This window comes from Rousettus aegyptiacus, unplaced genomic scaffold (genome assembly GCF_014176215.1).
Source record: "Rousettus aegyptiacus isolate mRouAeg1 unplaced genomic scaffold, mRouAeg1.p scaffold_m13_p_11, whole genome shotgun sequence".
In the NCBI taxonomy this organism is placed as follows: domain Eukaryota; kingdom Metazoa; phylum Chordata; class Mammalia; order Chiroptera; family Pteropodidae; genus Rousettus; species Rousettus aegyptiacus.
Genome location: NW_023416286.1, coordinates 80,197,192 through 80,210,933, shown reverse-complemented (window position 1 = coordinate 80,210,933; position 13,742 = coordinate 80,197,192). Strand labels below are relative to the sequence as shown.

General features: G+C 32.3%; 1 protein-coding gene and 1 pseudogene across 6 annotated transcripts in view; both read right to left on the bottom strand.

The window, feature by feature from the left end:
• PCDH9 (protocadherin 9) overlaps nt 1–13,742 on the bottom strand; it is an 808,726-nt gene that overhangs the window by 167,663 nt on the left and 627,321 nt on the right. The window lies entirely within an intron of this gene.
• On the bottom strand, nt 5,015–5,133 carry LOC118609549 (annotated as a pseudogene).

Here is a 13,742-nt window from a genome sequence, read left to right as displayed (position 1 = left end):
AGTAGCATTAGAGGAAAACATGATGTTGGGTTAGTAACACAGCAAGCTGTCAGAAAAGATAGATGGCTTTACTGGTCATGCTATAAATAACCACCACGTGCCAATCTGAACGGGTAGAAGCCTCATTCTGCATGACAGTCATTGATCTGCTGCACGACTAAATGCAACCTTTTGTGACACCACTTGAGGAGAAAAGGTTATGTTTCACATTTAAGCTTTGAATAATAAGGTCATGATCAAATTAAATGAATTTCTCTGGCGAATACATGAAATATATACAAATTAATACAACAAATTAGAGACATTATTGCAAAGAAAAGGTGAGCAGACTGGAGCTAAGTGTGATCCTGAAACTCAATCCTCCTGAATGTTTTATTAATGAAGTGAAAACCCTGCCTCGTTAAAAACATCCTTAGAGTGAGTTTTCACCACCTATGGGATGACCCTAAACTGCAATCTAGACTAGAATACTGCAGAATAAATAAATTAATAATAGATATGTTCCTACATGATTATAAACTTAGAACATATTCCAGAGGCTAGCAAAATATGCAGAGAAAAATCACATATAAGAATTCTCACATTTATATCTTTTTTTAGAATCATAGTATATCTCATATTTGATATTTGGAGGAAAATTTCACTGTATTTAACATTATTCTGCTGAATATATTCATGTTGGGTTTGAATATTAGCTAGTGAGTCTTTCTTTATGAGATGGGCAGCAAATTATGTCCCTAACTTCAACTTCCACAGTTACTGAACATTGTTCTCTTTGTTCCTCTTTTAATAATCAAATCTTCTATTAGAACAAGTTATATAGCTAAATTTAGCAAATATGTATACATTATTTGACATATTTGAGCAAAAAACAATAACTCAAATGGTTCAATTTTTAACCTAACAAAATTAACCACTCATAATTCATACAACCTTGATAATTTAATTGATTAGCATAACAAGTATCTTAAACCCTTAAGTGTGAATGGTCAAAACTTCTGGTTTCTCAGATATAAATAACCTAATGTATAAGTATCTTTAGTTACCAAGCAAATGCCATAACCAAGGAATATGCCATAACATATATTTAAAGCAATGCTTTATCATCAAAACCATGTACTTGTTCATTTAACAAATATCCATTAGTTTCCTAATCTGTACTAGCCACTGATGTAGGCAGTTTGAAAAAACGGGCTGATTTTGTCAATACATTTGTTTTTTTACATATATTCACATTACTGTAAACCGCATGATCAAAGATAATTATTCATGATAACTACAATGCTTAAAAGGCTTAATAATAGGTTTCGATGTAACAGTAAAGTATTTATAATGATATGATGTGTCACTAATAAATAATAATGGCAATGATGATCTTGATCACTTGAATAATTGGTTAAATTTTATTTGTAAGACCTACAAGTTAAACATAATTTTATGTTAGTTTATTGATGAGAAAAGAAATTGTGACAAATGAAAGGGAATGGAATATAAACAATCTGTCGATGAGAATGCAGAGACGTGGACCATTACATGAAAATGAATCTGCTTGGATGAAAAGCAAGGGCAACAAAACTGCTTATCCAATGAATTTTCTATTCAGAGATTTGAATGCTTTTAGGATGGCAGACCTTCAGAAACCAGGAAGCTCTCAGGTTTCAGGGAATGAAATCGTATTATCTTATAACGATTGTCAAGAAACCGAGACATTCCATCACAGTATGAAATATTAGGAATAGATGATACTGACATGGACAATAATCTACCAAACCTGACAAACAAAATTCACATCCAGCAAAGGGAGTTTTCTATGCTGTAAATAAACCACTAACTGATTAAAAAACCTGTCTCATATTTGCCATGAGTTTAATGAGATAAATATATCTTGACCATATGTAAGAATTACTCGAGTAGATTAAATATATGTCTGTTTATATTTATCATCTCTCTCTCTTTCTCTCTCTCATCTATTATCTATCAATCTATCTATATCTATCACCTGTCATCTATATAGCTATCCATCTACCTACCTACCTATTATTTATCTAATCCCTATCTATAGACCACTGCTCCCCATCATTTTCTATCCCTCCCAACAATTGAAACAGAAAACATAAACGCCAGAGTTAGCAGAATTTAAAGAATATGTATATTTAAAAATTCATAATTAAAAAAATTAAAAGAATGGAACTATATCCAGATTATGAAATATTTATATAATTGAATTGGTTTATTCAACATATTTATATGAAAAAATTAAAATGGGTGGGGAGAATTGTTAAAGAACTGTACAAATACACTTCAGACAAGTGTAGACATTTGAATATGAATGATAGTAAAGAATTATTGTAGGTTGTATTAGGTATGATAATTTTATTAGGTATGATAATGTCATTGGGTTATAAGAAAATATACACATTTTTAACTATGCATATTGATGTATATAAGATGAAATGATATGATGTCTAAAATTTGGTTTAAAGTATTTCAGTGAAAGAAAAACAAGAAAAGAAGAAAGGAAAGAGAAAAAAAGGGAAAATAAAAGGGAGAGAGGAGTGGATAAACATGGCAAAATTCCAATTTTTTATAATTATTGAACTTAGTAGATAAGTAGATAGGGGTTCATTATACAATTTTATCTATACTTGTGACTGAAATTTTTTATAATTAAAAGAATCAAAAAAAATGAAAAAAAAAAACTTTCTGACAAATAGTGGAGATTCTTGTACCTTTCCTGTTAAGATTTGATGTTTAATTCTTGTTTGAGCTCAGCAACCTGTATTTTAAAAATACTCCAGGTACTTTTAATGCAGGTGATCAGCATGACACTTTGGGAAATACAAATGAGAATTAGATTTGCTCTCCCTGGAATAAATGATCTGAGATAAAGCATTAAAAGCTGATAAATTCTTTCAGCAATTATTCCATTGAAAGGCTCCACCTTCATAAACAGGTGGGGTCTAGTAGGAGTTCTCCTTGGTCAATCAGAATCCACTACTTCCTTGTTGAGCATTAAGATGACACTTCTTATTTAACATAGCACTTTGGAACACAGTTGACAATCAGTGCTTGTTTGCTGAGAAAAACTCTAGTCCATAAATGATAAGTCTAAAATCTTACTTCTTGAAATAGAACATTATAAAAAGACAGAGTCGTTTAATTTAGCACTGGCTAGAAATCACAGTGATGACTTTTTCCTCCTCTACGGGCTGCATTTTCACCTCCCAACCCCAAACTGTGTATGCCACTGAAGGTTCAGCCCTTGATCTCTGTAGGGTTCACTAGACAGTAATTCTTGCTAGTAATTAAGAAAATACACTGTTCAATCAGACTGCCTGGATTCAAATCTCTACTCTACCATTTATTGAGTATTCTTGGGCAAATTACTTTACTCATCTTCTCTATGACTCAGTTTCCTCTTCTGAAAGCAGAAGTAATAATGATACATACCCACACTGCCTTGCCGAGGGAATTAGATGGTGTATTTGCTTAAAGTGCTTAAGACTGTGTCTGACCCATAGTAATAAAACTGTGATTACTTTTTTATATTGTTCTTGTCTTCCCCACAGTGTTAGTACTTAAATATCCATTCCCGATAATGGTGGCCTTCCTTCATTCCCTCCTGAGTAGGAAAAAAAATCCAACATATCACTTTAGTTAGCCCACGTTGGTTGCCCTTCTTCTACTACTCAAAATACATTACAGTTTTGAAAAATTAACATTTATCCAGTAAACTAAAGAAATCCAACGGCTCCTTTAACTCATTTCAATCTTAATCCACTATATTCAAACTATCTCATGTCTTCTATATGGTGTATGCCAGGTCCTTTTCATTACAGAAATAGAAAAATTTCACAAATCCCCAAGCATATTTTCTTTTAGATAATACTTGTCCTAACATTCTATTTTTCCATTCTTTAAATATCTCTTGTACTGGTAGATTCATTTCCTCCTCTCATTTCTGAGACCCCAGGAAAAACTAATACTTTAAATATAACATATTATAGCCCTCTTAGTGCTAAAAATTAATATGTATAAATATATATATTCATTCAATCAATATTCATTTAACTTATATATACATTCATGTACACACGTGTGTGTACATGAATGTATATATAGTATATATATTATAGAGTGTGTGTATATATATGTATATAGAGTAAACATCTGTCTTAAGATAGTCTATACAAGTTTATACAAGTTAGTAATTCACAAATGACATGAAACAGAATGTCAATAATTCCTCAGTGAGGTACAATTACATATTTGTACCAATAATTAGCTACTTGTCCCTTATTTAATAGTGAACATGGCCTCATATCATAAGAATTAAGTCCTTAATAATGCAATTAGTGGCAAGATGAGATGCAAACCAAAAATATTTTTAATTAAAATTCTAAATCAGTGTAGCATTACTTATCTATAATATTCTTTTAAAGATCTTACATTAATTGCATTACTAGCTGTGATTAATTATCTGCTTTTACAAGGCCACATAATTTCTGTATTATCTCTGATTTTCCTTCTCTCGGTTCCTGAAAACTACAAACTGGCATTTTGTTTAAACATTTTTATATTTGCAGTGAAATTTTTTTGTTTCTAGTCATTTTCAATAAGTATACTGGAAACATATCAAGAAATGGGTGGTACTCATAAACGTCTCTCTACATATGTATTAAATATATTGAGTAACATTTGTTTATATAACTATATAGGTTTCAAGTGTACAAATTGATAATATATCATCTGTATATTGCATTGTATGTTCACCACCCAAACTCAAATCCCCTTCATCACCATATATTTGATACCTTTTACCGTTTTCTACCTCCTTCCCTCTGATAATCACTATACTATTGTCTGTGTCTATGAGTTTTTTTTATTTTTTTGGATAAACCGTCTGTATAATTAATTAATTTATTTATTTATTTTTAGGCGAGGCAACCCTTGGTTGACCTCACAGATTGCAAGGACCTTGTCAGCTTACAATCCCTTATTTTTTATTTTTTTATGCCTACAGCACCTGGGCTTCCTAGGTGGTCTCCCATCCAAGTACTAACCAGGTCCGACCCTGCTTAGCTTCCAAGATCAGACAGGATCAGGCTTGTTCAGAGTGGCATGGCTGTACACTAAACCTTCGGTATTTAATAAGGTTTTGATTTGTTTTACATTCTGTCTAATCTTACTTACTATGGTTACTTTGAAATAATTTCAGTTGAATTCCTCATTTGCTCAAAAGTCCAACGTCAATATAAATCTGAATTTAAGCTAAAAAAAAAAAAAAATCAGCCATCTTTCCTCCCATCTTTTTCAAGCTGCCATGTTTATAGCTGAGGGTGATGTTAGAGCCCATGTTTCAAATGCTACATACTAACAGAAAATTAAGGCCAAAAGACGTTAGGAGACATCGTTAGCATTCTTAAGTCATAATAAGAGAGGTTGATAAACCAGGTTCCCAGACTTGCAGGTAGGTGCTCCTTATACAGCACCGATTTGCTCCCTATGAGGGACAAATAGCTAAGAAAATGAACATATGGAGAAAAAGCTGCTGTAGGCACTCTTATCCTTTTCAACATCCTGCTTTCTCTAAATTCCAACCTAATATTCCCATCCTCAAGTTAAAAGAACTGGACAGGAAGTGTTGGTAGGGATGTTTCTCAGCATTGACTACTAACCTACTCAACTCCCCTGTGGTCAGAAAAAGAACTTGAACATTTTGTATCTTGTCCTCTATCTCTAATATTATTATGTCATATCTTATTTCCAACCCCCACAAATATTCAAATTTTCAAGTAGAACGTGCCACAGTTTAATAAAAGAAATATCTTTACAATGTTAATTGGATATGCTAGCAACAGGCCTTGAGAACCTGAAAAAAAAAATCTGAAGTGTGGGTCTCTTATATCATATAACGACGGAAAAGATAAGAGCTAAAAAAATAGAAGAGTAGTTTTCATCTTGCCTTTGAATAAATTAGTTCTTACATTTGAGTCTTGAGTTTATTGGCAGCTACACCAAGTTGTTTTTTGTCGACAGAATCAAAATACAAGTCCAGAGCAGTTTTTAGATTTAAACATCTAGGATGTCATTCTCAAATGTCGCATGGCAATAGTTCACTTAAAGAACAACAAACAAAATGAAGTGTTAAAGGAACATTTTACTTTTCATCATTGTTTACTTATATTCTGATGGATATGTCAGACTTAAATGCCTAAAAGCAAATGTGGATAAGAGAGACAACATAAAAGCTTATAAATTTGGGTGCTAGAAAAATTGTTATATCATATGCATTTTATCTTACTGTTTTGTTTAAAACATAATACTACTACAACTTAAAATGAAAAGAAAGGCAATATTTGAGGGGGGGAAACAAACAAAAAAAGTAATGTTTAAATGATTTATTTTTTTCTTTCCTTCATACTGAGTCTTTGAAACATATTTTTATTTAAAAAAGGTCTTACATGAAAAAAAATCAATTTCTATGATGTATACATTTAAATAAATAATATACATAAATAGTAGACATTTATTTAAATTTTTAAAGTTATCCAAAATACTATGGCAGAGTATTAACAACACTGTTGTTTCAATGAAGTAGCTATGAGATCTGAACATTGTGACACAACTAGAAGTCGTGACTCCCAAGTCAGTGGCGATGGAGGCAGCGATGCTGGTGGTGGGTATCAAAATCTGGAGTAGACCAGTTCAAACTCCATTACCCATAGGGATGGGTGGTGAGTCAGAACACTTATAAACACTTCCTTTCAAACTTATTGAGTGCAATAGCAATGATAGGAATATGCTAACTATTTGAAAACCATAGTGACACATAAAAGGTAGGCAATCCACCATAATAATCTCCTCTTATAATTCTATCACATAGAATTAAGAAATTATTAAATGTTTGACATAAAAGAGAGTACTCACATTGTTACAATTATTATTCCAGCTTTTGACTTCTCTATGTATGTCTCAGGGAATTCTTTTATTTCCATTAAAAAATATGTATATATAAAAAGGGAAAAATAAAATTTCCTGAAGAGAAAAATAAGATTTACTAACAGGAAAAATAAAATTTTCCTAAAAGGGAAAAATGAGTTTCTGTTTTTAGTGAGATAATGCATATAAAACAGTTGGCAGGGTAACGTGCTCTTAGGAAGAGTTCAAAAAGCTATTTACTGTTGTTCTTATTGGTACTTTTCAAAATCTTCCGTGTCTGATTTTTATATAATAAAAATAAAAACATCAACATACTTTATTGTTTTTTAGTTTCCAAAAAGTAAATTCACTATATTACACGTAGTACAAGAAAAACTACATCATACTCTTGGTGTTTAGATTTCTCTATATGTTTCCTATTCTATTTTCCTTCTTTATTTCTATAGTCTATATTTCATTAATTCCTAATTAATTTTCTAGTATTACTATTTTTATTACAAATGAGATATACTACGTGTATGACAGGGCAATTACTTGCTCTTTTTTTCCTCTTTTTACATAACATTTTTTATTTGATTGAGATTAGCAATAACAAAAAATCCTTGACAAAGATAATACCGAAAATAAAATAACTCGAATTTTAAAAAATTTGTTGGGTTTAGCTATATTTCTAATAGTTGAATTAACAGATTAGTTGTTAAATTTCCTTTAGAAAAGAGTCACCAGGAACTTTTAAGTTTTATACAAAATATGGAAATCACTTGTACACTTTTGGTGGGAATGTAAGTTGGTACAGTTACTATAAAAGCAGTATGACCGTCCCTCCGCCCCCCCCCCCCCCAAATTAGAACTAAAACAACCATGTGATCCAGTAATCCCACTTCTAGGTACATATCCAAAGGAAATTAAATTACTATAATGAAGAGATGTCTGCATGCCTGTGTTCATTGCAGCATTATTTATGATAACGAAGACATGGAAACAATCTAAGTGTCTCTTGATGAATGAATAGATACAGAAAATATGGGAGAATATATATATATTCATGAGAATTATTCAGTCCTTAAAAAAAGAAGGAAATAGAGATCCTACCATTTGTGACAACATGGATGAAATTTGAGGGCACTATGCTAAGTGACATACGTCAGACAGAGAAAGATACTGCATGATCTCACTTATATATTGAATCTAAACAGACGAATTTACAGAAATAGAGAACAGATTGGTCGTTGTCAGGGGTGAGGGCTGGGGGTGCTGGAAATGGGTAAAGGTGGTCAAAGGGTACAAACTTACAGAATAAGTTCTGGGGATGTAATATGCAGCATGGTTACTATAGCTGAGAATGCTGCATTGCAAATTTGAAAGTAGTTGCTAAGAGCAGATTTTAAAAGTCCTCACACCCCCCCAAAATGAAATTATATGAAAGTGATAGATGTGTTAACTAACCTTATTGTGGCAATTACTATACAGCATATACATATGTAAAATCACTATCTTGTACACCTTAAACTTATACAACGTTATATGTCAATCATATCTCAATCTATCTGGGGTAAAAAAGAAAAAAAAGAAAGAAATCGCAACAAAATAAGGACCAAACTTAAGAATAGCTAAAAAATAAAATCTTGTTTAGTTTAAAAATTTTAAATGCACATTCTTAAGAGTATTCTATACCGGGAAGTTCGAAACTAATGCCTGTGTTACTTGTCACATTCATGCTCAGTTTTCCTACAGGAGAGACACCTCCTTGACTGGGAGACTCAAGAACTTCAAAGTTTTACATAACATTTCCGCAACAAGGGAAAAGCAGTTTGAGACTCCAAAGTATTTCATCATGTGGTAAATCAACATTAAATATTTTGATGACTCTTAAATGTCAACTATATTCTCTTGTGTTGTAAAAATTTCATTAAACAGTATGGAGGTGAAAATAGTGATTTGAGAAATTTTTCCTTTTTATTCATTATGAGCTTTATTATTTCTCTCTCATTCCATTTTCTTCCAGCAATTATGAATGATCTCATTCTAACCCAAATGCTTTCAAACAACTGCAGGCTTATTTAAGCTAAATTTTTCTAGAATGAAAAAATTACTTTCTCAATAGTCTGCAATAATGATCATCTCAGTAAATTCTAATAGGTTCACATATGCAGGCATATTAAACAATTAAGATAAATGAGTATCTCAAGAAATATTCGTCATTGCAGTAATATGCATCCTAAAGAACTCAAAACTCAAACTGACCAAAAAAGTCTTCACACCACCAGTTGGTCAATAGCGCACTCACTTTTGAGGACCCTTTATTGAGGCAGGTGCATTTTATTAAAATAGAGTCATTAAGCTTTCTGAGAAGGATAAAGTAGAGCTAAGTGACTTTTTTTTTTTTTCTGGACAAGTGCAGTTATCTAAAAGAAAAGAAATAGAGGTATTAAAGAATTCATAAAGCCTGGAAATTTTTCAGTGCTTTCTGGTCTGGAGTTGTGTGTCAGGCATCAAGAAGGTGACACAAAGGCTTAATCACTGTACAGGAGAGATAGCAGCTTTTTTTGCAATTTTGCCAATGGCCAGTTTTGATAGTCTCTCTCTGCACCATCCAATGTAGTAGCTACTACTCACAAGTGGATATTGAGTATCTGAAATGTGCCTAGGGCCAAATTTAATTAGTTAAATTTTAAATAAAAAAAAAATGGAAGCAGAGTAAAATATTTTTTTTCTGTTAGACTATTGTTTTAGTAAAACTTCATTTTATCTATACTGTCTTGTTGCATTAAGTATGCAATTTTAGTACACAAGTACTTTTTACCTTTGCTTAAACATAGCTATTAGAAAATTTGAAATTTTGTATTTGGCTCATATGCTTCTGAAATTGGACAGAGATGCTCTATTAATAGGCTATCTATAAAAATTATGGTCTGTTTCTCATAATCTAAACATTTTATTCTTAAAGCTTATTTCATTAGATTAAAAAACACATGAATGATTTATTCCTATAAAAATAAACTACATAAAAACACATTAAAAACAATAATGGTCTCCCAAGATTATCTACCAAAACTTTTAAATAATTCCCCCTCTGGTATTGTAAGAAGATGTGAAAACATGAAGGCACATGCTTATGAGGAATGACTAGATATCTAAATAGGAGTTAACTTAGTGAAGAAGAAGGCTTTTAATAAAATAGAAGTAAATGCTCAAGGCCATTTGTTGCAATATTCATGTGGTAAAAATCCCACTGTAAAATATTCCTTTAAGAACCAGCCAATTCCTTCCACGAAAATGGTTATTATCTACAATTTGGAATCACATTGAATCTTAATATCAATTTATCTTCATAAATGCATGCTTAATCTCCAATACCATTTAATTTGTAAGCAATGAAATAACTCGTTTGCCAAAAGTTTTCAGAATAAATGTCTTTACACTGTGAAGAAGCTCAGAGACATTGTTTTTTCCACAATACAGTATATAAGTATTTTGGGAGAGAGATAAATGATACATATTTTTACCATCCACCCTGGGTACTTTTTGATTTAGTAGGAATCTGTATTTTACCAAATACAGAGATGAGTCTCTTCCACCATAGACCTAAATGATACTTAGAGAAATACTAATTTAAGAAATACTTGTAATTTTCTCTCTTTTACTGATATATTCTCCCTTTTTAAATTATTTTATATAAAAAAAGAAAGTATGAAAGGAGATACACTGTGTTGGATAAGGAAAATTAGAACTACTAATAATTTCTGGGTGAATTTGAGCGAGTAACTTGATTAATTTAAGCTTCATTTTCCTTATCTTTACAAAAGAGATATTAATTATATCAATCACATCTTACTTAAGATCTAAAAACTCATAAAGTGAAAACTCTTTTTAAAGTATATACAACTTTCAGTGACTGATTTAAATCTTTATATTTCCAAACTTTTGTTGTTATCTCTTCCACTACCTGTTTCACTCAAATCACATTTATTGACCACCCTTTATGTGCAGGACCTTGTTAAACAAAGGAATATAAGATATTATCACATCCCTAAAAAAACTATAAAATTAACAGAAAAGGCAGATAATGTGTGAGAAATGCCCAAGCAAAAGTTTAAAACTTTTTACCATAGTTCACAAAACCTACTAGTCAAAATAATTCCTAACACAAATCCAACTTTATTTCAAGCCACTTTCCCCTTAGTTCTTTGTTCTCCAGACACCCTGACCTCTCATCCTTTCTCCTCAAATACCCTTTCTTTCCTGTCTCTCCAAGGTGACCCACTGTACCTAACTGCTCATTTATTTTTCTTTCAGGTAGCAGATTGATATCTCTTTAGAAAAGTCTTAGATGATCATTCTCTCTAAAAGGCTCAAATCTATCACATTACTAAGTTATTCCCTTCAAGATACTTTTTCATATTTGCAATCACATTATTTATTTCGTATTAACTCCCTTGATGGTTATATGTCTGTAATTATATTCACCTTCTCTCTTCAAAGGATGCATTCTATTTATCTGTCTCTTGACTGGGCCGGCTGTGTGAGTGAGACCATTATAGAACACCCAGTCTAGCTGGCATCCACTTAATGAAGTCCCAAGAGCAAGCCCAGGTTAGACCAGTAGAATATTGCCCCATCAACTCACAGAATTATGAGAACGAAAATGGTTATGATTTTATACCTCTAAGGTGTGGGTGGTTTGTTCGTAGGTAATTAATTCATACATCCTCAGTAGATTAAACTTCTATGAGCACAGAGATTGTCAATATTGTTTATCACTGTGTCTGCAGAGCCAAGAACTAGAGCAAATATAATGGGTGTTCGATAAATAAATGTGGAAACAGGTGGCTGTGGAAAAGAGTAGATTAACAAACTGCCTTCTAGGAGAGATATCGGGGACACTTCACAAAAGATCTAAGATGAAATAATTAATGCTTGTGAGGTGAAATACTCTCTGAGTAAATATCTATTCACATGATGGTCTTCCCCCAATTAGTCCTAAACTCCCCTTTGATAGCTATTAATTTCACCAGGACAAATTCAAACTCCTCAGCAGAGCAGACATGATTCTTCAAAAAGTGTCACCTTTGGTCTATTCAAGTCTTTATTTAGAAATTCCACCACTGCCTATCCAATGTTATTTTTATACCAGATTATGTATAATTTCCAGATATACTGTGAACTTTGAGGTTATCGTACCTTTCCTAACGTTGTTTCATCTCTCGAGTACCCTTCCTACCTTTCTCAGCCTGGGATAACCCTACTCAGCATTTAAAGCCTGTTTCTATTTTCAGTCCTTGTCAGATGCACTTATTAAGGCAAGAGAGCTGTCCATACCCCCATACAGTTCTTTCACATATGTAGAATATATCTCGATACGATGGTTTTACCATAAGATTTCAATACTTCTTACTTTTCACCATTTCGAGATTGTGTTCCTTGAAGGTAGATATCATGGCTCATGTCTTCCCTATTTGGCAGATAGATATTCACTATAAACAGCTGCTAAGTGAACAAATAATTTCTAGAAGCATTTTCTGGGGAGAGGATATAATAAGCACATTGTCTTTTGCGGGCCTGCAACATTACACGTTTTGTTTCTATATAGAGTTAAGTTACCCCATGAAATAAACCTGGAAAAGTTTTGTGATCATATATCCCTACCTCGAAATTTAAAAAACTGTAAACTCCTACCATTTCTCATTCTCTCCTCCTACCCTGACAGCTGGACATAATAACAGCCTATTTCCAGATTCCCTGGAAATAGAAAAACATGTCAGAAATGAGGAAGTGCTCATGGATCATAATAAGAAATAAGATCAATTTATAAACATCATTACTAGAAAAGATCAGATCATTAGTTATTATTCTTTAACTCAGTAAGTAAAGACAGTGAGTGGGCCAGAGTCCATTTTGCGGTTAGCAAGCAGGTTACAGGCCACTCTGTTCTAATGGACAAAGACCATGTCTGTTTTAAATCCTGATTATGGCGCCATGCAGCAAGAAAGCTTAATAAATGCTTAATGATGATAAGATACCATCTATTACATTCGAAGCTATTTGAATTTAAAATAAAAATGCAAATTAGTTTTAGAAGCTAACTGAAAAAGGATTGCTATAAAACCACCTTTGTTTTAGTAAATAATAGCCAAAAGGAATAAAGACTTTTTCAATATCTTTAAAGGTCTATGCCTTGCTTTATAACACAAGATTAAATGCATGGAAATTTCTTTGTTGTTTAGGAAAACCTGGAAAGTTGTAACAAATGATGGACAAGTTCCCATTCTTAGGTATCGCCTACAGCTAGGGACTTGCCTATTTTTATTGTTATGATGGTATTGATTGTTAAGTCAACAGAAAGCTATCACAAGGGATTGCAAATTTCTATACCAATACTCTGTTCTGTAACATTAAAATGTCATTACTGAATCACCAACTTTTTCTCCTGCTGTAATATTATTCTCTGTTGATTGCCTGCCTGAGCTGAAATTTGAAACTGTCACCCTCAGACTTGCAAAAGTGATTCAACTTCACTTATAAGGAAAGTGAAATTAAATATTCATTCACGGGCTGCATTTCAAGTTCAAACTGTCTGAAGCTCCTTAAGGCAAAATATATTTAAGTTGAAACACATTTTTTCTTCATTTTTATGCAGCAAAACTCAGAGTGGGTATCATGGGTGAACAAATCTTAAAATAATAATTTATTTTGAACTTGACATGAGGGGAGAGTTGGGCTTTCCTTTTTCCTTGTGCGATCCCGCTACTGTCTGGCCTACCCCATTTATCTCCTTTGTCAGGAAACCTGAATGTGTGGGT